Source organism: Somniosus microcephalus, chromosome 12 (assembly GCF_052327205.1).
Source record: "Somniosus microcephalus isolate GS21.2 chromosome 12, FLI_Smic_1.0, whole genome shotgun sequence".
In the NCBI taxonomy this organism is placed as follows: domain Eukaryota; kingdom Metazoa; phylum Chordata; class Chondrichthyes; order Squaliformes; family Somniosidae; genus Somniosus; species Somniosus microcephalus.
In genome coordinates, this window is record NC_140998.1 from 38,075,197 (window position 1) to 38,099,981 (window position 24,785).

At 43.2% G+C, this 24,785-nt stretch overlaps 1 protein-coding gene across 1 annotated transcript in view; it reads left to right on the forward strand.

Moving 5' to 3' along the window:
* Positions 1–24,785, forward strand: part of LOC147109121 (protein phosphatase 1 regulatory subunit 37) — a 414,327-nt gene that overhangs the window by 316,613 nt on the left and 72,929 nt on the right. The window lies entirely within an intron of this gene.

Genomic DNA, 24,785 nt, shown 5'->3' on the forward strand with positions numbered 1-24,785 from the left:
AGAGACATTAGGAAAATTCAGATACTCGGAGACATTAGGAAAATTCAGATACTCGGAGACATTAGGAACAATTCAGATACTCGGGGATATTAGGAACAATCCAGATACTCAGGCATTTGGAACAATTCAGATACTCGGGGACATTAGGAACAATTCAGATACTCGGAGACATTAGGAACAATTCAGACACGCGGAGATATTAAGAACAATTCAGATACTCGGGGACATTAGGAACAGTATAGATGCTCGGGGACACTAGGAACTATTCAGATACTCGGGGACATTAGGAACAATTCAGATACTCGGGGACTTTAAGAACATTTGAGCTACTCGGAGACATTAGGAACAATTCAGCTCCTCGGGGACATTTGGAACAATTCAGTTACTCGGAGACATTAGGAAAATTCAGGTAGTCGGAGACATTAGGAACAATTCGGATACTCGGAGACATTTGGAACAATTCAGTTACTCGGAGACATTAGGAAAATTCAGGTAGTCGGAGACATTAGGAACAATTCAGATACTCGGGGACATTAGGAACAATTCAGATACTCAGGGATATTAGGAACAATCCAGATACTCAGGCATTAGGAACAATTCAGATACTCGGGGACATTAGGAACTATTCAGAAACTCGGGGACATTAGGAACAATTCAGATACTCGGGGACTTTAAGAACAATTCAGCTACTCGGAGACATTAGGAACAATTCAGATACTCGTGGACATTAGGAACAATTCAGATACTCAGGGATATTAGGAACAATCCAGATACTCAGGCATTAGGAACAATTCAGATACTCGGGGATATTATGAACAAATCAGATACTCGGAGACATTAGGAACAATTAAGATACTCGGAGACATTAGGAACAATTCAGATACTCGGGGAAATTAGGAACAATTCAGATACTCAGGTACATTAGGAACAATTCAAATACTCGGGGACATTAGGAACAGTTCAGATACTCTGTGACATTAGGAAAAATTCTGATACTCGGGGACAATGAGGAACAATTCAGATACTCGGAGACATTAGGCACAGTTCAGATACTCGGGGACATTACGAACAATTCAGATAATCAGGGACATTAGACACATAGAAACATAGAAACATAGAAGATAGGAGCAGGAGTAGGCCATTCGGCCCCTCGAGCATGCTTCGCCATTTAATGAGATCATGGCTAATCATCCGAATTCAGTACCCTGTCCCTGTGTTCACCCCATATTCCTTGATCCCTTTAGCCTTAAGAAATCAACATCCTGGGGGTTACCATTGATCAGAAACTGAACTGGACCAGCCATATAAATACTGTGGCTACAAGTGTCTCACCTCCTGACTCCCCAAAGCCTTTCCACCATCTACAAGTCACAATTCAGGAGTGTGATGGAATACTCTCCACTTGCCTGGATGAGTGCAGCTGCAACAACACTCAAGAAGCTCGACACCATTCAGGATAAAGCAGCCCGCTTGATTGGCACTCCATCCACCACCTTCAACATTCACTCCCTCCACCACCGGTGCACTGTGGCTGCAGTGTTACCATCTACAAGATGCACTGCAGCAACTCGCCAAAGCTCCTTCAACAGCACCTTCCAAACCCGCGACTTCTACCACTTAGAAGGACAAGGGCAGCAGACGCATGGGAACATCACCACCGTAAAGCTCCCCTCCAAGCCACACACCATCCTGACTTGGTCCTGTATCGCAGTTCCTTCACTGTCGCTGGGCCAAAATCCTGGAACTCCCTTCCTAACAGCATTGTGGGTGTACCTACACCATATGGACTGCAGCGGTTCAAGAAGGCGGCTCACCACCATCTTCTCAAGGGCAAGGATGGGCACTAAATGCAGGCCTAGCCAGCGATGCCCACATCCCATCAATGAATTAAAAAGAAATTTAAAAATTCAGATGCTCAGGAACATTCGGAAAAATTCAGATACTTGGTGACATTAGGAACAATTCAGATTCTTGGGGACCTTAGGAGCAATTTAGATACTCGGAGACATGAAGAATAATTCAGATACTGGGGGACATTAGGAACAATGCAGATAGTCAGCTACATCAGGAACAATTCAGATACTCGGGGAAATAAGGAACAATTCAGATACACAGAGATATTAGGAACAATTCAGATACTCGGGGACAATAAGAACAATTCTGATATTCGGAGACATTAGGAACAATTCAGATACTCGGTGACATTAGGAACAATTCAGATACTCGGAGACATTAGGAACAATTCAGATACTCGGAGACATTAGGAGCACTTCAGATACTCGGGGAAATTAGGAACAATTCAGATACTCGGAGACATTAGGAACAATTCAGATACTCTGAGACATTAGGAGCACTTCAGATACTCGGGGAAATTAGGAACAATTCAGATACTTGGGGACATTAGGAACAACTTAGACACTCGGGTACATTAGGAGCATTTCAGATACTCGGGGACATTAGGAACAATTCAGAAACTCGGGGACATTAGGAGCAAATCAGAAGCTCAGGGACATTAGGAACAATTCAGATGCTCTGGGAAATTAGGAACAATTCAGATATTCGGAGACATTATGAGCAATTCAGATACTCGGGGACATTAGGAACATTTCAGATACTTGGGGATATTAGGAACATTTCACATATTCGGGGACATTAGGAGCAATTCAGATACTCAGAGACATTAGGAACAATTCAGATACTCGGGGACATCAGGAACAATTCAGATACTCGGAGACATTAGGAACAATTCAGATACTCGGGGAAATTAGGAACATTTCAGACACTCAGACATTAGGAACAATTGAGATACTCGGGGACATCAGGAACAATTCAGATACTCGGGGACATTAGGAACAATTCAGATACTCGGGGACATTAGAAACATAGAAACATAGAAGATAGGAGCAGGAGTAAGCCATTCGGACCCTCGAGACTGCTTCACCATTTAATGGGATCATGGCTGATCATCCAAATTCAGTACCCTGTCCCTGCTTTCTCCCCATATCCCTTGATTCCTTTAGCCTTAAGAAATATATGTAACACGTTCTTGACAGTACTCGGAGATATTAGGAAGAATTCAGATACTCGGAGATATTAGGAAGAATACAGATACTCGTGGACATTAGGAGCAGTTCAGATACTCGGGGACATTCGGAACAATTCAGATACTCGGGGACATTAGGAACAATTCAGATAATTGGGGGCATTAGGAACAATTCAGATACTCAGCGACATTAGAAACATAGATACATAGAAACATAGAAGGTAGGAGCAGGAGTAGACCATTCGGCCCCTCGAGCCTGCGCCGCCATTTAGAGAGTTCATGGCTGATCATCCAAATTCAGTACCCTGTCCCTGCTTTCTCCCCATATCCCTTGATCTCTTTAGCTTCAAGAAATATATCTAACTCCTTCTTGGCATTACTCGGAGATATTAGGAACAATTCAGATACTCTGAGAAATTAGGAAAAATGCAGATACTCGGCGACCTTAGGAACAATTCAGATACTCGGGGAAATTAGGAACAATTCATACACTCAGAGACATTAGGAACAATTCTGATACTCGGGGACATTAAGAGCAATTCAGATACTCGGGGACATTAGGAGCAAATCAGATGCTCGAGAAAATTAGGTAGAATTCAGATACTCGGTGACATTAGGAACAAATCAGTCACTCGCAGATATTTGGAAAAATTCAGATACTCGGGGATATTAGGAACAATTCAGATACTCGGAGACATTTGGAACAATTCAGATACTCGGACACATTAGGAACAATTCAGATACTCGAGGACATTAGGAACAATTCAGATACTCGTTGAAATTAGGAACAATTCATATACTCGGGGACATTAGGAACAAATCAGATACTCGGGGACATTAGGAGCAATTCAGATACTCGGGGACATTAGGAACAATTCAGATACTCGGGGACATTAGGAGCAATTCAGATACGCTAGGACATCAGGAACAATTCAGATACTCGGGGACATTAGGAACAATTCAGACACTCGGGGACATTAGGAACAATTCAAAAACGCGTGGATATTAGGAACAATTCAGGTAATCGGAGACATTAGGAACAATTCAAATACTCGGGGAAATTAGGAACAATTCAGATACTTGGGGACATTAGGACCAATTCAGATACTCGGGGAAAGTAGGAACAATTCAGATACTCAGAGACATTAAGAATAATTCAGATACTTGGGGACATTAGAAACTATTCAGAGACTTGGAGACATTAGGACAATTCAGTTACTCCCAGACATTAGGAACAATTCAGAGACTTGGAGACATTAGGACAATTCAGTTACTCGGAGACATTAGGAACAATTCAGATACTCGGAGACATTAGGAACAATTCAGATACTCGGAGTCATTAGGCACAGTTCGGATACTCGGGGATATTACGAACAATTCAGATAATCGGGGACATTAGACACATAGGAACATAGAAACATAGAAGAGAGGAGCAGGAGTAGGCCATTCAGCCCTTCGAGCAAGCTCCGCCGTTTAATGAGATCATGGCTGATCATCCAAATTCAGTACCCTGTCCCTGCGTTCTCCCCATATTCCTTGACCCCTTTAGCCTTAAGAAATATATCTAACTCCTTTTTGACATTACTTGGAGACATTAGGAACAATTCAGATACTCAGAGACATTAGGAACAATTCAGATACTCTGGGACATCAGGAACAATTCAGATACTCAGAGACATGAAGAATAATTCAGATACTTGGGGACATTTGGAACAGTGCAGATACTCGGGTACATTAGGAACAATTCAGATACTCGGGGAAATAAGGAACAATTCAGATACACAGAGAAATTAGGAACAATTCAGATACTTGGGGACATTAGGAAAAATTCAGATATTCGGAGACATTAGGAACAATTCAGATACTCGGTGACATTAGGAACAATTCAGATACTCAGGGACATTAGGAACAATTCAGATACTCAGGGAAAGTAGGAACAATTCAGGTAATCGGAGACATTAGGAAAAATTCAGATACTCAGGGAAATTAGGAACAATTCAGATACTTGGGGACATTAGGAACAATTCAGACACTCGGGTACATTAGGACCAATTCAGATACTCGGGGATATTAGGAACAATTCAGATGCTCGGGGATAGTAGGAACAATTCAGATACTCGGAGACATTAGGAGCAATTCAGATACTCGCGGACATTAGGAACAATTCAGATACTCTGAGACATTAGGAGCAATTCAGATACTCGTGGACATTAGGAACAATTCAGATACTCTGAGACATTAGGAGCAATTCAGATACTCAGGGACATTAGGAACAATTCAGATACTCGGGGAAAGTAGGAACAATTCAGGTAATCGGAGACATTGGGAAAAATTCAGATACTCGGGGAAATTAGGAACAATTCAGATACTTGGGGACATTAGGAACAATTCAGACACTCGGGTACATTAGGACCAATTCAGATACTCAGGGATATTAGGAACAATTCAGATGCTCGGAGACATTAGGAGCAATTCAGATACTCGGGGACATTAGGGACATTTCAGATACTTGGGGACATTAGGAAAATTTCACACATTCGGGGACATTAGGAACAATTCAGATACTCGGGGACATCAGGAACATTTCAGATACTCAGACATTAGGAACAATTCAGATACTCGGGGAAATTAGGAACATTCTGATACTCGGAGACATTAGGAAGAATTCAGATACTCGGGGACATTAGGAATAATTCAGCTACTCAAGGACATCAGGAACAATTCAGATACTCGGAGACATTAAGAGCAGATCAGATACTCGAAGACAGTAGGAACATTTCAGATACTCGGGGAAATTAGGAACATTTCAGACACTCAGAGACATTAGGAACAATTCTGATACTCGTGGACATTAGGAACAATTCAGATACTCGTAGACATTAGGTACAATTCAGATACTCGGGGACATTAGGAACAATTCAGATACTTGGGGACATTAGGAACAATTCAGCAACTTGGAGACATTAGGCACACTTCAGTTACTCTGAGATATTAGGAACAATTCAGATACTCGGAGACATTAGGCACATTTCAGATACTCGGGGACATTAGGAACAATTCAGATACTCGGGGACATTAGGAACAATTCAGATACTCGGGGACATTAGGAACAATTCAGATAATCGGCGACATTAGATATATAGAAACATAGAAACATAGAAGGTAGGAGCAGGAGTAGCCCATTAGGCCCCTCGAGCATGCGCCGCCATTTAATGAGATCATTGCTGATCATCCAAATTCAGTACGCTGTCCCTGCTTTCTCCCCATATTCCTTGATCCCTTTAGCCTTAAGAAATATATCTAACTCCTTCTTGACATTACTCATAGACATTAGGAACAATTCAGATACTCGGCGATATTAGGAACAATTCAGATACTTGGGGACATTAGGAACAATGCAGATACTCGGGTACATTAGGAAGAATTCTGATACTCGGGGACATTAGGAACAATTCAGATACTCGCAGACATTAGGAACAATTCAGATATTCGGTGACATTAGGAACTATTCAGATACTTGTGGATATTAGGAACAATTCAGATACTCGGGGACATAACAAAATATTCAGATCGTCGGGGACATTAGGAACAATTCCGATACTCGCAGACATTAGGAACAATTCAGATACTCGGTGACATTAGGAACAATTTAGATACTCGGAGACATTAGGAACAATTCAGATACTTGGAGACATTAGGAGCAATTCAGATACTCGGTGACATTAGGAACAATTCAGATATTCGGAGACATTAGGAGCAATTCAGATACTCGGGGACATTAGGAACAATTCAGTTACTCGGGGACATCAGGAACAATTCAGATGCTCGGAGATATTAGGAACAATTATGATACTCGTGGACATTAGGAACAATTCAGACACTCAGAGACAGTAGGAACAATTCAGATACTCGGGGACATTAGGAACAATTCAGATACTCGAGGTCATCAGGAACAATTCAGATACTCGGAGCCATTAAGAGCAGTTCAGATACTCGAAAACATTAGGAACAATTCAGATACTCGGGGAAATTAGTAACATTTCAGACACTCAGAGACATTAGGAACAATTCTGTTACTCGTCGACATTAGGAGCAATTCAGATACTCGTAGATATTAGGTACAATTCAGATACTCAGTGACATTAGGAACAATTCAGATACTTGGGGACATTAGAAACTATTCAGATACTTGGAGACATTAGGCACAATTCAGTTACTCGGAGACATTAGTAACAATTCAGATACTTGGAGCCTTTAGGCACACTGAAGTAACTCAGAGACATTAGGCACTGTTCAGATACTCGGGGACATTCGGAAAAATTCAGATAATTGGGGACATTAGACATATAGAAACATAGAAACATAGAAGATAGGAGCAGGAGTAGGCCATTCGGCCCCTCGAGCCTGTTCCGCCATTTAATGAGATCATGGCTGATCATCCGAATTCAGTACCCTGTCCCTGCTTTCTCCCCATATTCCTTGATCCCATTAGCCTTAAGAAATATATCTAAAACCTTCTTGACATTACTCGGAGACATTCGGAACAATTCAGATACTCGGAGACATTAGGAACAATTCAGATAGTCTGGGACATTAGGAACAATTCAGATACTCAGAGACATTAGGAACAATTCAAATACTCGCAGACATTAGGAGCAATTCAGATACTCGGTGACATTAGGAATTATTCAGATACTCGTGGATATTAGGAACAATTCAATACTCAGAGACATGAAGAATAACTCAGATACTTGGGGACATTAGGAACAATTCAGAAACTTGGAGACATTAGGCACACTTCAGTTACTCAGAGACATTAGGAACAATTCACATACTCGGAGACATTAGGCACATTTCAGATACTCGGGGACATTAGGAACAATTCAGATACTCGGTGACATTAGGAACAATTCAGATACTCAGAGAGATGAACAATAATTCAGATACTTGGGGACATTAGGAACAATGCAGATACATGGGGACATTAGGAACAATGCAGATACATGGGTACATTAGGAACAATTCAGATACTCGGGGACATTAGGAACAATTCAGATACTCGCAGACATTAGGAACAATTCAGATACACAGTGACATTAGGAACTATTCAGATACTCGTGGATATTTGGAACAATTCAGCCACTCAGAGACAGTAGGAACAATTGAGATACTCGGGGACCTTAGGAACAATTCAGATACTCGGAGACATTAGGAATAATTCAGATACTCGAGTACATCAGGAACAATTCAGATACTCAGAGACATTAAGAGCAGTTCAGATACTCGCAGACATTAGGAGCAATTCAGATACTCGGTGACATTAGGAACTATTCAGATACTCGTGGATATTGGAAACAATTCAGTTACTCGGGGGACATAACGAACAATTCAGATACTTGGGGACATTAGGAACAATTGAGATACTCGGAGACATTAGGAACAATTCAGATATTCGGAGATATTAGGAGCAATTCAGATACTCGGGGACATTAGGAACAATTCAGACACTCGGACACATTAGGAGCAATTCAGATACTCGGGGACATTAGGAACAAATCAGATACTCTGGGAAATTAGGAACAATTCAGATACTCGGGGACATCAGGAACATTTCAGTTACTCGGAGACATTACGAACAATTAAGATTCTCAGGGAAATTAGGAACATTTCAGACACTCAGAGACATTAGGAACAATTCTGTTACTCGTGGACATTAGGAGCAATTCAGATACTCGTAGACATTAGGTACAATTCAGATACTCTGGGACATTAGGAACAATTCAGATACTTGGGGACATTAGAAACTATTCAGATACTTGGAGACATTAGGCACAATTCAGTTACTTGGAGACATTCGTAACAATTCAGATACTTGGAGTCTTTAGGCACACTTCAGTTAGTCAGAGACATTAGGAACAATTGAGATACTCGGAGACATTAGGCACATTTCAGATACTCTGAGACATTCGGCACATTTCAGATACTCGCGGACATTAGGAACAATTCAGATACTCGGGGATATTAGGAACAATTCAGATACTCAGAGACATGAAGAATAATTCAGATACTTGGGGACATTAGGAACAATGCAGATACTCGGGTACATTAGGAACAATTCAGATACTCGGGGACATTAGGAACAATTCAAATACTCGCAGACATTAGGAGCAATTCAGATACTCGGTGACATTAGGAACTATTCAGGTACTCGTGGATATTGGAAACAATTCAGTTACTCGGGGGACATAACAAACAATTCAGATACTTGGGGACATTAGGAACAATTCAGATACTCGGGGACATTAGGAACAATTCAGATACTCGGAGACATTAGGGACAATTCTGATAGTCGGAGACATAAGGAACAATTCATTTACTCGGGGACATTAGGAACAATTCTGATATTCGGAGACATTAGGAACAATTCAGATACTCATTGACATTAGGAACAATTCAGTCACTCGGAGACATTAGGAATAATTCAGATACTCTGAGACATTAGGAGCAATTCAGATACTCCGGGACATTAGGAACAATTCAGACAACTGGAGACATTAGGAATAATTCAGATACTCGCCGACATTAGGAACAATTCAGATACTCGGGGACATTAGGAACAATTCAGACACTCGGAGACATTAGGAATAATTCAGATACTCGGAGACATTATGTACAATTCAGGTACTTGGCGACATTAGGAAGTCTTCAGGTATTTATTTGGAACATGCAATTCCGTATGGAGATGAGGGAAAGTGATTTAATATGACTGACACCCACTTGCAGCTGCCCAGGTCTCAAACCTTCCTGCTTGAGGAAAACCTGCAGCCCTTGTGCTTCTGTAACTGGTGTTCTTCACCCTGTACCAGATGCAGTTCCTTTTGTGTGAATGGCGCTCTCTCTCTTACCTCCCCCATCCCACGCCCCCCCCACACACACCCATTTAAGCCAAGCACAGGAGATTCCCTCTAGCCCAGTTGAAATAGGCATTTGTCTATTTTAATATATTTTACTGCTTTCAGGTTTCCGTTGTTACTCTTATCTAACTTCTCACATTGGCCCCATAGCATCAGTCCCACTCCAGAGACTTGAGGGTATAATCTAAGCTGACACTTTGGTGTAGTGCGGAAGGAGTACTCCACTGTCATAGCTGCTGCTTTTCTGAGGAGACTATGGCCCAGAAATTCGTGTCGGGGGCTTCCCGCGGGTTCAAGCCCCTGACCTACACTTACCTAGCGCGCCGGCAGTTGAGGCCTGGGCCTGCGTGGATTTCCTCTCTGTGGCCCGGTCCAGCTCCCGGCGCTCTGTGCTTGCATGTCCCAGGGGCGTAGTTAGTGCGATGCGTCCGCTAGGATCACGTGAGCCATGGGCAACCAATCGGAGGAGGGAAAAGCCCATTCATGAGATTGACAGAAAGAACTGTCAAACTCATGAAAACTCCGGCCCCCAAAACAGTACTTAACCTTCAAATAATTTTTTTTTTAAATCACACTTTTTAAATAAACTATAAATAACATTAAATAACTATTTTAAACAATGATTTAAATTTTTGAAAAAAATAATTTTATAAAAAAATGGGGCTAAAAATACACTTACCTTACTTTAAAGTGTTTAAAAATAATAAACCTGTGGAAAAAATGTTCTAATTTTAATTAATTGACCACTTACCTTTTAAAATGAAGTCCTTACGCCTGGTTTTTAAATGTGTAAAATGTAGAGGCCTTCACGCACGGAAAAACCTGTAAAAAAAAAAGGAAGTTCAACGCGCACACGCAGACTTCCGCGTGCACGCGTTCGACCTCTGAACCCCTTTGTTTAGAGGATCGGAAATGCCGGTTTCCTGCGCATGTGTAGTGCATGCAAGAAACCGGCACTTCCATCGGGTCCACGCGTGAGTACTCCGTCCGTACTCACGCGTTGGGACCCGAATTTCTGGGCCATTAGTTCTGTCAGGTGGGTGTAAAAGAGTCGCGGCACTATTGAAGAAGAGTAAAGAGTGCTCCCATTGTCCTGGCCAACATTTATCTCTAACCTAACGCCAGTAAAGCAGATTATCTGGTTGTTATCTCATTACTGTTTGTGGGACCTTGCTGTGCGCAAATTGGTTGCCGCGTTTCCCTACTTTCAACAGTGACTCCACTTCAAACGTACTTCACTGGCTGTGAAGCGCTGAGGTCGTGAAAAGCGCCATTTAAGTGCAAGTTCTTTCTTTATGAATAAGCATATTCCTGTTGCTCAGTGGAGAGCTCAGCATCTTAATGAAACTAACGTTGGGATTGTTTGATTATTGTAAATGTAATCCATTCATTATATGCTTGCAGTATTTATATAGAATTATGTTGCGCTTAATTCGGGACATTCAAATATGTGCACTATAGGCAATGATTCAGTGTAAGTGGGTCTATTGTAAGTGGAGTCATTTGTAACATAAGAAACAAATGCTGGAGATTGCAAATAAAAGGAGAAAATATTGCAAACGTACAACAGTACCTGAATTTATTAAAGTAAAAATTAACTTTTTTAATGATTTCATAGTGTTTGACAAACTTTACAAAGTGCACCTGCAGTAACTATTTTGAATTTAATGCTGGTGCATTTTTTTTGGTTGAATAAACAGTGCGAATGTAGTCCACTTTTCACTGAAAGAATTTGCCCTACCTACAGGCTATTCTACTTGAGTGCCTTCACAATAAGTATATCTGTAAAATGAATAGAAATTAATATAAAACATAGCTCCTATTTATTGCATTGCATCCCTTATTGTTACTGAAACACTGCAGCTGCAAATTCAAATAACATAAAACCCTTCTCCAGCCTCCCTTCAAGGATTTATTTTGCTTATCCTTTTGATTTGCATCAAAACACAGCAAGTTAGACTTAAAAGGAGAGTATGAAATATAGCACTCCATATTGTACATGCAGAATAATAGAGGATGCAGTGAATTACAAGGCAGTTATTCAATCAAGGCATGTTGATGTTGCTTGGGAGGTTTATGAACATCAGCAGAATCCCCAATATTGAATTACCGCTTTCGACACACTACCTACTACTTTATGTAAAAATAACATTTGTTTTGGATTCTTCTTACTGTTATGCGTCAGGCACCAGAGCATGGTAGAGATAATTCAGAGTAATGACGACAATATTGGCATCAGTAGGACCTGGATATAGACATTATCTATATTGCACTGCATAATGAGCGTTACAGGATTACAATATGTACTCTTAATTGCAGTATGACTGATACTGTATATATTCATCTGAAATTTGACTCCTATTATATCAATGGCAACTTCATTTAAGTACATGACTACAGTTCGAAAGCACACAGGTAATTCACTTGTCTCCCAGATTTTCGTGATGTCAGTGATGTGCTGCCTCTCCTCAAACAATTAGGGTCTCTTCCATGAGCTCGCGTTGTTTGCTGAAATCAATCCATGAGGTGGCGAAGGTAGCTTTGCAGAGACTGTACCCTGCTGTGCAGCGCAGTGCAGTAACCGGGATTGTCACGCCGATGCTGGCTGCATTTGCAGCATGGAGGGAAGCTAATTGGATTTGTTGTCACATCTGAAGCTGCCAGGAGCACATGTCTAGTTGGGTTACAGATGAAGACATCACCGATACAGGCTTGGGGACGTTTCAGCTGCTCCCAGTGCTGCTAATGGAGTGGTGTTGATTTACTGTTTGAACGAAAGCAGCACAAGCAAGCTGTTCACAGGTTCTATTCCAAATAAAAGAAAAAGGATTAATGCGATACAGTGACTTACTGCAGTGCTGATGCTGTGCGGTGTCAGAAACCCCCACTTACAGTAACTCTGCAAATTCAAAGTTGATACCAATTCATACGCGATGTGACATGGGATAAAGGGGGAATCTGATTCTGCACCGCAGTGATCTGTACTGGGCTAGTTTGGATATATTTGTAAAAACCCACGTTTCAGTTCAGTTTGAATCCCAGAGTTTTTACACTTTAAACTAAAACGGCTGTACCAATTTGGGCTTTCTCCCACACACATTGCTTGATCACACATACTGCTGTAATTCATAATGCTGCCTTAGGTTTAACTTGCTTTGTTTTGATCCAAATTAAAAAGAAAAGCAATATTATGCCTTGAAAAGCTAATGAAGAAAGGGATGATGTTATTTTGAATTTACAACTGTTGTCCTCGTGATTTAGTGTAGTTTTATCAGTTAATAGGATTCAGCCAGTTTTAACGGTGGCATATACACCCAGTTTTTGTGCTGATTTAGTTTGGATACGTCCCTTTCACAGTTTGATTAAGACAGCCTTTGTTTAATATCTAGTACTGTATACACCCTCACCAACGTTTTAAAATCCATTTACAGGCTATTATTAAACCCATTAGCTGCTTGTTCGTAAAAGTAATTAGCATCGGGTTGGAATTCTGTTGGATCCATTTTAGGGGCAGCTCTTGTGTGGGACTGAAGGTTTGCCGACCTTTTGCCTGTGCCCCTGACCCCAACCTATTTCGCAGGGTCAGTGGTATTTAAGTATCTTGGGTGGATGCCAACGCCAGTTGCAGTTTGCTGGGATGCCCACTTTGGCTGGGGAGCAGGAGCAGGGCGATGGATTGTGGAATATCTCGGTGGAGCAGAAGGGGGACCAGCGATCCGGGACCAGCAATGAGGAATGTTTCTTTTTTTGTAAATGTCGTAAGTTTTCCTACAGCAATTGTCAGGAATATGACCTTTCAGAATTTAAATCCCCCAAAGGCCCTTAGTAACGGTGGACACCAGGGATGCATAAGCATTCAGCATTGCAACCCCATATCATCTCCATAACATCGCCCATCTCTGACCCTGCCTCAGCTCATCTGCTGCTGAAACCCATAATTGTAGTGTATGTGCTTTAAGTCAGAACTACTTTTTACAGCTCCTGTATACTGTAGTACCGGCAGTGACCACACCAGTATATAAGTTGTGCGCATGCCTCTGTACCCCAGTCTAGAGATTACCCTCCTCCAGTAAAGACCTGTTATTTGTTTATGTACAGCATCCGTGTAATTATTTATCCACTGAACCACGGATCTAACAGTGGCGACGAGTGTTGATGCGAATCTACCTGCAACATAAAAAAATAAATAGTCGAGTCCAGGAACACGGGCGTCGACCGCGAGCAACCGCCCAGCAGTCAGGCAGAGATCCAACTTTGCTGGGGAGGCTGTGGAGAGCCGGGCTTGGTTCCCCAGCCACAACGAGCAGAAAGAGACCGACGACAGGTCCAGAGCAGACCCTTCCCGAGCAGCGGCGGCTGGAGCCGACCGACGGCAGAGAGAGAGAGCCGGGCAGCATCGACGGGGTAAGAAAGAGGGTGAAGAGAGCAGGGCGTAGTCGGGGGTTGATCACCGAGCGGCGTCGAGGAAAAATACTGCAAACCGGAGAGAGAGTGGGTAAGAAACAGCCGGGTACTAGACTGAGCGGTGTCGACAAATATCAAGAGAAGAACACGCAGAGCACAGCCAGGGATCACGGGCTGATCAGGGTCCGCGGGGCGAAGCAAAGGGAGACGCCATTGAGCCGCGGAGAAGCAGGGAGAGCGCGGGAGATGCCATTGAGCTGCGGAGAAGCAGGGAGAGCGCGGGAGGCGCCATTGAGCCGTGGAGAAGAAGGAAGAGCGCGGGAGATGCCATTTTGCGAAGCCGCAGTGGAGAAGACGGGCGAGCGCGGGAAGGAAGGAAAGCGCGGGAGACGCCATTTTGTGCCAGCGGAGAAGAAGGGGAAGCGCGGGAGGCGCCATTGGGGATAGTTAATGCACAACCAAGGATGCCAAAGAGTGGCAGTATCTCTACGTTCGACAATGAAGTCGAAGATTGGGTGACATATGTGGAACGTATGGAGGTGTACTGCAGGGCGAATGAAGTGCCAGATGCTAATAAAGCACTGGTTCTGTTAAATTCCATGGGTGCAACAACTTATGGGTTACTGCGAAATCTAATAACCCCAGAGAAGCCGGTAAACAAGAATTTTGAAAGCATAGTAGAAATCCTACAGGACCACTTAAACCCCACACCGCTGCTGATAGCAGAACGATTTAAGTTCCATAAAAGGAACCAACACAAAGACGAAAGCAATGCTGAGTACCTAACGGAACTGCGCAAGCTATCGAAATACTGCCAGTTTGGAGCGGGACTAGCAGACACGTTAAGGGACAAGTTTGTGTGTGGGCTACAAAGTGAAGGAACCCAGAAACGGCTTCTATCAGAAAAGGACCTTACGCTGGACAAAGCTTTCACTATGGCAGTATCACACGAAGCAGCCGCAAGGGGCGCTGCAGAGATACAATGGAGACCGCAAGAATATGGCACCAACGAAATGACCTATGGAACAGGGAAGTGCTATCGCTGCGGCAGAACAACACATGACCAGAAAGATTGTTGGTTCAAGGACCAAGTGTGCAGACAGTGTGGGAAAGCGGGACACATAGCAAGAGTCTGCAGGTCTGGGAAGAAAACCAACAGTAAGAAATCTCCACAGGAGAAGTACAAAAAGGTACACCAGGTGATGGACAGTGGTTCAGACGAACAGAAAAGTGACACAGACTCCGGAAGCAAGGAGCTGGGTTGTCTGAAACTACATAATGTAACCGAAATGGAGGATCACCAGACTATCTGGGTTACACTCAAGATAGACGGAGTCCAAGTGGAAATGGAATTGGACACAGGGTCAGCTCTAACAGTCATAAATCAAAGAGACTACAAGCGGCTATTTTCACACATGCCCTTGAAAGCTACAGAGATTGTCTTGAAGACGTATATGGGGCAAAAAGTCTACCCCAAAGGAAAAATAAGGGTGAAAGTGACATATAAAGGCACGAGACAGCATGGGAACGCTGATGCGCTATCGCGCCTGCCACTGCCTACTGTGGAGGAAGCACCAGCAGTGGACCCTATCGAGATATTTTATTCGTCGATAATTGAACGATTGCCAGTAACAAACGCGGATATAGAGAAGGAGACCCGTAATGATCCGACGCTGTCACGGGTATATGAATTGACGGTGAGGGGATGGCCAACACATGGCAACCCACTGTTGCCAGCATTCTCATCCAGAAGAGAACAGCTGTCAGTATGCCAGGGGACAGTGATGTTTGGATCCAGAGTGGTGATTCCACCCAAGTTAAGGGAGAGAGTGCTAAATGAGCTACATGAAGGTCATCTGGGGGGAGTGAAAATGAAAAGCCTAGCTAGGGCTTATGTGTGGTGGCCGGGAATCGATCAACAAATCGAAGACCTAACTAAGAGCTGCTTAGGATGCCAGAAGGTCCAAAATGCACCACCACATGCCCCTCTACACCCATGGGAGTGGCCCTCCTCTCCATGGCAATGGGTGCACATTGATTTCGCTGGTCCATTCATGGACTCAATGTTCTTAATAGCAGTGGATGTTCATTCAAAGTGGCCTGAGGTGATAAAGATGTCTTCAACCACTACAGAGAAAATTATTGCAGTCCTACGGACCATATTTTCCAGAAACGGGTTGCCAGAGCAGATCTGCTCTGATAATGGACCACAGTTTGTGTCCGACGAGTTCCAAAAATTCATGAAAAGGAATGGGGTAATGCATTACACATCCGCCCCGTATCATCCAGCCACCAATGGATTGGCTGAGAGGTTCATACAAACCTTTAAGAAGGCGATAAAGGCCATGTGCAATGAGGAAATTCCACGACAGCATAAGATGGACAATTTCTTATTAGCCTACCGAAACGCGACACATGCAGTTACCAACCAGACCCCGGCCATGATGTTCTTTAACCGAAGGTTGAGATCTCGTCTGGACTTGCTCAGACCAAATGTGCGAAGAAATGTTGAGGACAAACAATTCCAGCACATCAACGAGAAGCCGACAAGGAGCTTCAATGTAGGGCAACCAGTCTTGGCCCGGGACTATCGAACAGAGAAGTGGCAACCCGGAATGATATGTACAAGGCAGGGGCCATTAATGTACACAGTGGATGTCGGGGAGAACATTGTGAGACGCCACGTCGATCAGATCTTAGCATCACAGGAATGCGTCAACCCCATGTCTCAAGTACCTGGGGATGAACCCGACATACCGGTAGTATCTACTTCAGACCCAGTAGCAGTGGAACCCGATGAACTACCCGATGAAAGGGGGTCAGAATCGCCTCCGCACCAAGAACAAGAACCTCCGGAAAGGCGCTATCCCGAAAGGGTCAGGAAGCCGCCCCAAAGACTGAATCTATAAATGGACTTTTGTTATTGAATGTAAATGTAAAAATGTAATTGTTATTTGATTATTAAGGGGGTATTATTAATCTAAAAAGGGAGGAATTGTAGTGTATGTGCTTTAATCAGAACTACTTTTTACAGCTCCTGTATACTGTAGTACTGGCAGTGACCACACCGGTATATAAGCTGTGCGCATGCCTCTGTACCCCAGTCTAGAGACTACCCTCCTCCAGTAAAGGCCTGTTATTTGTTTATGTACAGTATCCGTGTAATTATTTATCCACTGAACCACGGATCTAACAATATCCATGCCTTTGTTACCTCTAGACTCGACTATTCCATTGCTCTCTTCACCGGCCTCCCATCTTGCACCCTCTGTAAACTTGAGCTCATCCAAAACTCTGCTACCCGTATCCTACCTCACACCAAGTCCCGTTCACCCATCACCCCTGTGCTCGCTGATCTACACTGGCTCCCAGTGTGGCAATGCTTCTATTTTAAAAATTCTCATTCTTGTTTTTAAATCCCTCCATGGTCTCGCCCCTCCCTATTTCTGTAACCTCATCCAGCCCGACAACCTTTCCAGATCTCAGTGCTCCTCTTGCACGTCCCAGATTTTCTTAGCTCCACTATTGGTGGCCATGCCTTCAGCTGCCTCGGCCCAAAGCTCTGGAATTTCATCCCTAAACCTTTCCGCCTCTGTACCTCTCCTCCTTTAAGGTGCTCCTTAAAACCTTCCTCTTTGACAAAGCTTTTGGTCACCTGTCCTGATATCTCTTTTTGTGGCTCAGTGTCAAATTTTGTCTGATACCGCTCCTATGAAGCATCTTGGGATGTTTTACTAAATTAAAGGCATTTTATAAATGCAAATTGTTCTTTCAAGGGTGTAAAATATCCAGATTAGGTGTTAGCCATGGCTCAGTTGGTAGCACTTGTGTCTGAGCCACAAGATTGTGGGTTCAGGTCCCACTCCAGAGACTTGAACACAAAATCTAGGCTCACATCCAGTGCAGTACTGAGAGAGTGCTGCACTGTTGGAGGTGCTGTCTTTCGGATGAGGTGTTGAACGAGGTTCTGTCTGCTCTCTGGATGTAAAAATTCCCATGACACTATTGAAGAACATCAGGGGAGATCTCCCTGGTGTCCTGGCCAACATTGTCCCCTCAACCAACATCACTAAAACAGATTATCTGGTCATTATCACATTGATGTTTGTGGGATCGTGCTGTGTGCACATTGACTGCTGCGTTACAACAAGTGACCACACTTCAAGCGTACTTCATTGGCTGCAAAGCGCTTAGGGATGTTCTGAGGTCGTGAAAGGTGATATATAAATGCACGTCTTCTAGATTATGTTGGTTTCCCGATGCAATGACAGAGGAAAGTCCCAGATTTAGACCAGTTCTATAAGAGAACTCTCCTGCCTGACCATGTCAGTTCCAAAGTCCTACCTGAATTGTTAACCTATATTTTTTTCTGTAACATGCTGATCGGATTACTGTGCATGTTCTGTATTATTTTGGATTTCCACATTTACATTTTTCTTTCTTTTCATATTGGTTTTATGACACCTGTTTTCATGACAGTCTGGTGATGCGGGAATGTTTACACGGTGGATTGGTAGATTCAAATGCACATGACAATGCTTAAAGTACGCAGTTATGTGTGGCTAGTCTCTCCTGTTTTACAGGAATATGGATCTCCAATTGGAAGAGAAGGGGTGTCTGTTGGCTGTGAAACTGTTATCACATACAGTACAATACATTCTCCCATCACGTCTATTAACCACTAATGTTAAGAACATAGGAAAGTACATAATGCTTGGCCTTGCTTTAATCTTTAACTGACAAACTAATTTATTGAGCAGTACATAAACAAGCGGTTAAATAACAGTGATATAATATTTATTTTCAGTAGATGTTAGACAATGTTAGTTCTTTGCATTAGGAAGATAGTAAATGCTTTAGAATTTCTGTACTAAACTATATATTACAATAATATGCCAGTGCCCATTGAACTGTACCACAGCTAGAGTCAATGCTTTCAGAAGAGGGGAGGAAGACTGGATTTGACAGTTAAAAAATATATAGGAATTGTAATAAAATAATTCTGTAATTGAAATAGTTTGCACTGTTGCTAGATTGAAATCTCTGTTATTGCAATAGAACAGGTAAAGCTGGGTCTGTCAGGCCTGATAGTCAAGACTATGTGAGCCAATTATTACTCCAGTATGATTCAACACACTTGCCAGGAAACCCACTAACACTCACTAGCTTCTAACATTGGCTCATTACAACAAATGAATGTTTCTTATAATTGATGTGTTAGTAGAATTATTCTATTAACCTGAAATACTTGAGAAGACTAGCTAGAACAACATAACAGTGAAAATAATTGCAGAAATAAAGAATAGGTCACAGTCCTAGCAGTGGGTTATTAAAACTAACCCACGTTTGCTCTTGTACTAGGAACCGAGAATCTGCTGTCTCCTAACAGCGGGCATACTGTAGCAGTACCGCGTACTGTGCCCTTAAAACAAGCATCTGTTTCTAATTTTAATTCACAGGACTAACCAGTTCCTTCTGCATTTTTACTCTATAAAGAAGTAGCTTTTTAGCACCTTTGTTGAAATGAGTTGATTCTTAAGTCAAAGAAGGTGAATAGTTTAGAACGGACATTTTTTCCATTTCAACTACAAGTCTCGGACATCACTGGGGAGGAGACAGTGGGGTAGAAACTGGAACTCGTTGCACTTATTTTGCAGGCATAACACAGGCACAATAAAGCCCAATTTCGGGGTCCAATGTACTGCGCCCCAAGGACGTCTTAAAAAAAATGTCGGATACGAAAATAGGGAGCCATATTTTAGGCATCTGGGGTAGGCACTTAAAACTGGAGTTAGGCCCCTTGCAGACGCTAATGAAGAGCCAAATTGGGCTGCCCTGAGCAGAGCAAACATTGGGCCTACTCCGGTCAGGTTTTCTGAATGTGGATGCAGCCTAGCCAGCGGCGGCCGCCGAAAAGGTACGTCTAATTAATTTATTTAGTAAATTTATGTGAAGCCAGGAGGAGCAGGAGTGCTCCCATCCAATACCAAAGGGTATTGGATGTGATGCAAGGCTGAGTAAAGTTTCATAGTGGAGAAGGATGGTTAGGGGACAATGGAGATTGGTGAGGTGATAGGCGAGCACAACTCAGTTCACAACAGGATGAAAGCTATAGGGTTTTGGACAGATTGGAGTTTGTGGAACTTGGGATGCTGGTTAGTTGAGCGTTGGAAGAATTGAGTCTGGAGTTAACTATAGCAGCGACAGTAGGAGTGATATGCGACAGAGGTGGGCAGTGTTGTGGAGGTGGAAGCAAGCTGTCTTGATGATGGGTATGATATGGGGTTTCAAACTCGGCTCAAGGTCAAAACGGACAGTGAGTCCATTCACTGTCTGATTGAAATGGAGCAAGCAGCCAGGGAGGGGGAAGGAATTAGTGGCAGGTTTAGGGAAGTTTTGAGAAGGGTTGAATAAAACCACTTTAGTCCTCTCGGTTTTCAAGAGGAGGAATTTCTCAGTAATCCACAGCTTGATGCCACACAGGCAGTCTGACAATCTAATCAGATTCCTTATTTTTTTCTTGCCGTTCATCTTGCCACCTTGCAAAGTGCCCTGAGTGGAGTACTATGCAACGTAAGTTGTTAGCTCCAGATGCCTCCTCACTCTACCACTGCAAGAACTCTACTGAGTAGTTCTTGTTGTACAGCCATTGAGACCAACACTTTCAAATAGCCCATGCCTACAATTGTTTTAACAATGAGAATTTATTTAAAGGAGAGAACGATTTCCCTTCAAGAGTTAAAATTTAAAAAATAAATCATCCCCTTCACCATCACCTTGAGTCACACAATGTCAAACAAGAAGAGTAAAAGAACCATTCAGAAATGTTGAAGTAACATCTGCTGGGTTGCTAAGAATTAGAAGGTGTGAGGTCAGTTGTACTGAAGTTGTCTATCTCTTTGAGGTGAGTTAGGAGTTAAATGCAGCTGTCAGGTTTTTGACACGCGCATCTGCGATCAGCAAATTTCCTTTGATTCGTCCTGAATGACATTGTGACTTAGGCCACAGCGTGAATTTCCCACAATTCAGCCAATAATTCATTTTTTTACTGCAGAGCACATTCTACATTAATCAGCCTACAGGTGCAACATGTGTCTTACAAAAAAGAAAGACTTACATTTATATAATGCTTTTATCATGCCTTGCAGACAAACTCACTTTTTGAAGTACATTTGTTGTTGTGTAGGCATTGTGGTAGCCATTTTGCATGCAGCAAGATCTGAAAAACAATAAAGAGGTAAATGAGCACTTAATTTTTGAGCAGTTGTTGGCTTGAGGGAGGATAATTCTTCAGATATAAAATAGTGCACATAGGAAGGGTAAATGGGCAACATACATACTCCATGAATGATGCTGAAATAGCTAAGGATGAAGTTAAAAAAGATCTGGGAGTCTTAATGGAATTGATGCTCAAGGTGTCCAACCAATGTCGATCAGCAATCGTTAAAGCCAATAGGATATTGAGCAACATAGCCAAAACAGTAGAATATAAGTCAAAGGAAGTCATGACCAAACTGTATAGTGCTTTGTCAGATTACACTTTGGGACGGATTTCCACTTGGAAAAATTGGTGTTAACAGGGCTGTAATGGCCTAAAAAACAGTTTGGTAGCCTTTCCGTCTATTAACCCTGATGTTTGGACGGCTGTCATTTTGAAAGGGGCCTAATGCTGGGTGGTTGAAACACCTGCCTGTATCAGACAGTAAGGCCCTTTCAATATGCAAATAAGAGTCCTATGGCATACACAGGACCCCGATTGCGATCTTAGGAGAGAACTAATAGTGTGTGTTATGCATTTTCTATCCACAGGTGATAGAGGGGAAGATGCCCAATTTGAAATTATTTTTATGGGGCCAAGAGGAGCAAAAATAATCTGGGCCGCTGTTCGGGGATACTCCACCTCTCAGTGATTGCCACCCCACCCCACTTCCCCGCACCTATCGCATTTACTTTGCTGCCGGCTGGAGAGGCTCGATATTGGCCAGCCTTAATCCAGTGAGCTGCTTCGGGACGCCCTTGAGTGCTGTGTCTAGTTCTTGCCACTCAGACACATGGGAAACATCTTCAAGCATTGGAGGCCGTGCAAAGAAGTGCCGGATGATCCTTTAGTCTTGGAGGTCTAAGTAAAGAGGAAAGAGTGGACTAGCTTGGGCTTTTCAGCCTGAAGAGGAGGTGATCTTACAGAGGCATATAAGATTGTAATTATGATGGGCTGAATGGCCTTCCTCATCCATAACTAACTTGTGATCTTGTAGTGTAAATTTAAGAACTGAGTGGCTCCCCACTGCCTGTCATTCCATAAAAATAATCCCTTTTAAAAAGATGTGGGTAAGATTTCTGGTATGAATAACTGTTGAATATGCACAAGGTGTTTAAAGTGTTGAACAATTGTCAGTTCAATATACTCACCATATTGAAGTAATAATTTTTGTGACACTGGCTGACCCAATAGGTCTTCTAGTGGGAGTCACTTTCCTCAACCCTAAGAGGGTTAGTTGCCTTTTTTAACTGATCTATATAAATGACATTGGGTTGCCACAGTGTCATCAACAGAGGAACAAATTTGTATACGCCCCTTTGTTTTAAGGAGGCGCACTTAATAAAAGAATTTGGGGGCAATTTTAACCTAACCCGCCCAGTGGGAAACTGAGCGGACGGTTGGAAAGACAGGTTTGCACACTGTACTATTTTACTCTCCATTCAAGTCAACAGAGAGCAAATTCGGATGGGGTGTAAAACCGGCTCCTGACACGATCTGGCATGTGGTTTAAGTTTAAAATTACCCCGTAAAGTCCAATTTCAACAGAACCAAAAGGCAACTCATAAAACTAAAAAAATGTTATAATTTCTGTCTATTAGACACTCTATTCCCTGTGGAAGGCCTTGGGTGTCCCACATGCTCCCACTCCAGAGCCATCCAGGCACGAACTAGTTGCAGTGTCAGTCATTTTTTCATTTCAATACATTTCCTTCAGTATAATGCTTAATTCAAATCGCATTTAATAATCTGTCTCAGATATTATCTTTGTCATTTAGTGCTGCAGCTATAGCCATCCTGAAACCTCAATTGTGGAACTTGTTATTATTTAATACCTATTTCAATAAGTTGGCATCTGTGTGCCAGTTGAATTTACCCATGGAAATCTGCCCTTGCAATATCTGAATTTTTCTCATTATGATTGTGAAAACAAACTCACTTCTCTTTATAGCTTCACACAAATTTCCTATTTCCTCACCACCTCTCCTGAAGGTACTGATTCATGCTGGATACTGCCCATGACCACCTTCTAGCACCTTATCCATGTGGTTAGTGCTGGAGAGTGGAACTCCTGCCGTCTCAGGCATTCCCAGTGTCAGCATCGAGCACTCACAGGGTGTATATTACACAGCCAGATACAGAGGAAAGCTCCCACCTAACAATGTGCCTCAGCCCCAACAACAGACTGCACCAGTGTGGTATTTTTTCCACCCCACACCAGCTGAGATTGCAATTAGTGCCAAAGTAGGGAGAGTTTTAGGGGGGCAAAATTCGGTTGGTTAGTGCCGCCTGTTAGCGCCTCCAGGGGGCGCTAACCACTTATCACCCCTGCGCAGTGATTGTAGCGCCGTTTGCGATATTCAGTTGCCGGTTAGTGGCGGCGCTAAACAGTAGCGCCACGATCTCCTGCGCCCTCTGACATCATTCATGCGCGCAGTGCCCCAGTAGCGCCCCGGATGTGAAATTGGGTCGTGGCCCCTGCTCCAGCGCCTGGTGGCAGGAACGATAGTTACAGGGGGACGGTGCACAGTCGGCCGGGAGCTGGGGGAGCGCTATTTAAAGGCGCGCACTTCCTGTGTTCTCCCGTCGGCAAACTATTCTGCCTGCGCACGCGCAAGAGAGGGAGAGACGCATTTGGAGGGACTTCACACTTCCACATTTGAGGGACCGTTGGTCGGCAGAGAAACTTATCAGGTTCCCATTTCTGTTACCTTTGCTGCAGCAACACTTTGAAGATTTATTGGGGGCTGGAATGGCACGGGGGCTCGACCTCTAGCTTCATCATCGGAGGCAGCGGAGGCGGAGAGAGATGGTGCAAAACATGGGCAGAGGGAGGAGGGCCAACAGGCCTCTCCACACAAGACCTTACCCTCCCAGGATATTCAGAGAACAATTCTCATATATCCATCTCTCAGAGGAGCAGTGTATCAGGAGGCTGCGATTCAGCAAGGAGCTGGTCACAGAGCTCTGCCACCTCTTGCAGCCAGAGCTCGAGCCTTGGCTCAGGACCAGGACGTCTCTGTCGGTGGCAGTGAAAGTGACAGTGACCCTCAATTTCTAAGCCAGCGGCTCCTTCCAGGCGTCGACAGGGGATATTGCGAACATCTCCCAGTTCGCAGTCCATTGCTGCATCCGGGAGGTCACTGTTGCTCTGTACAGACTGAGA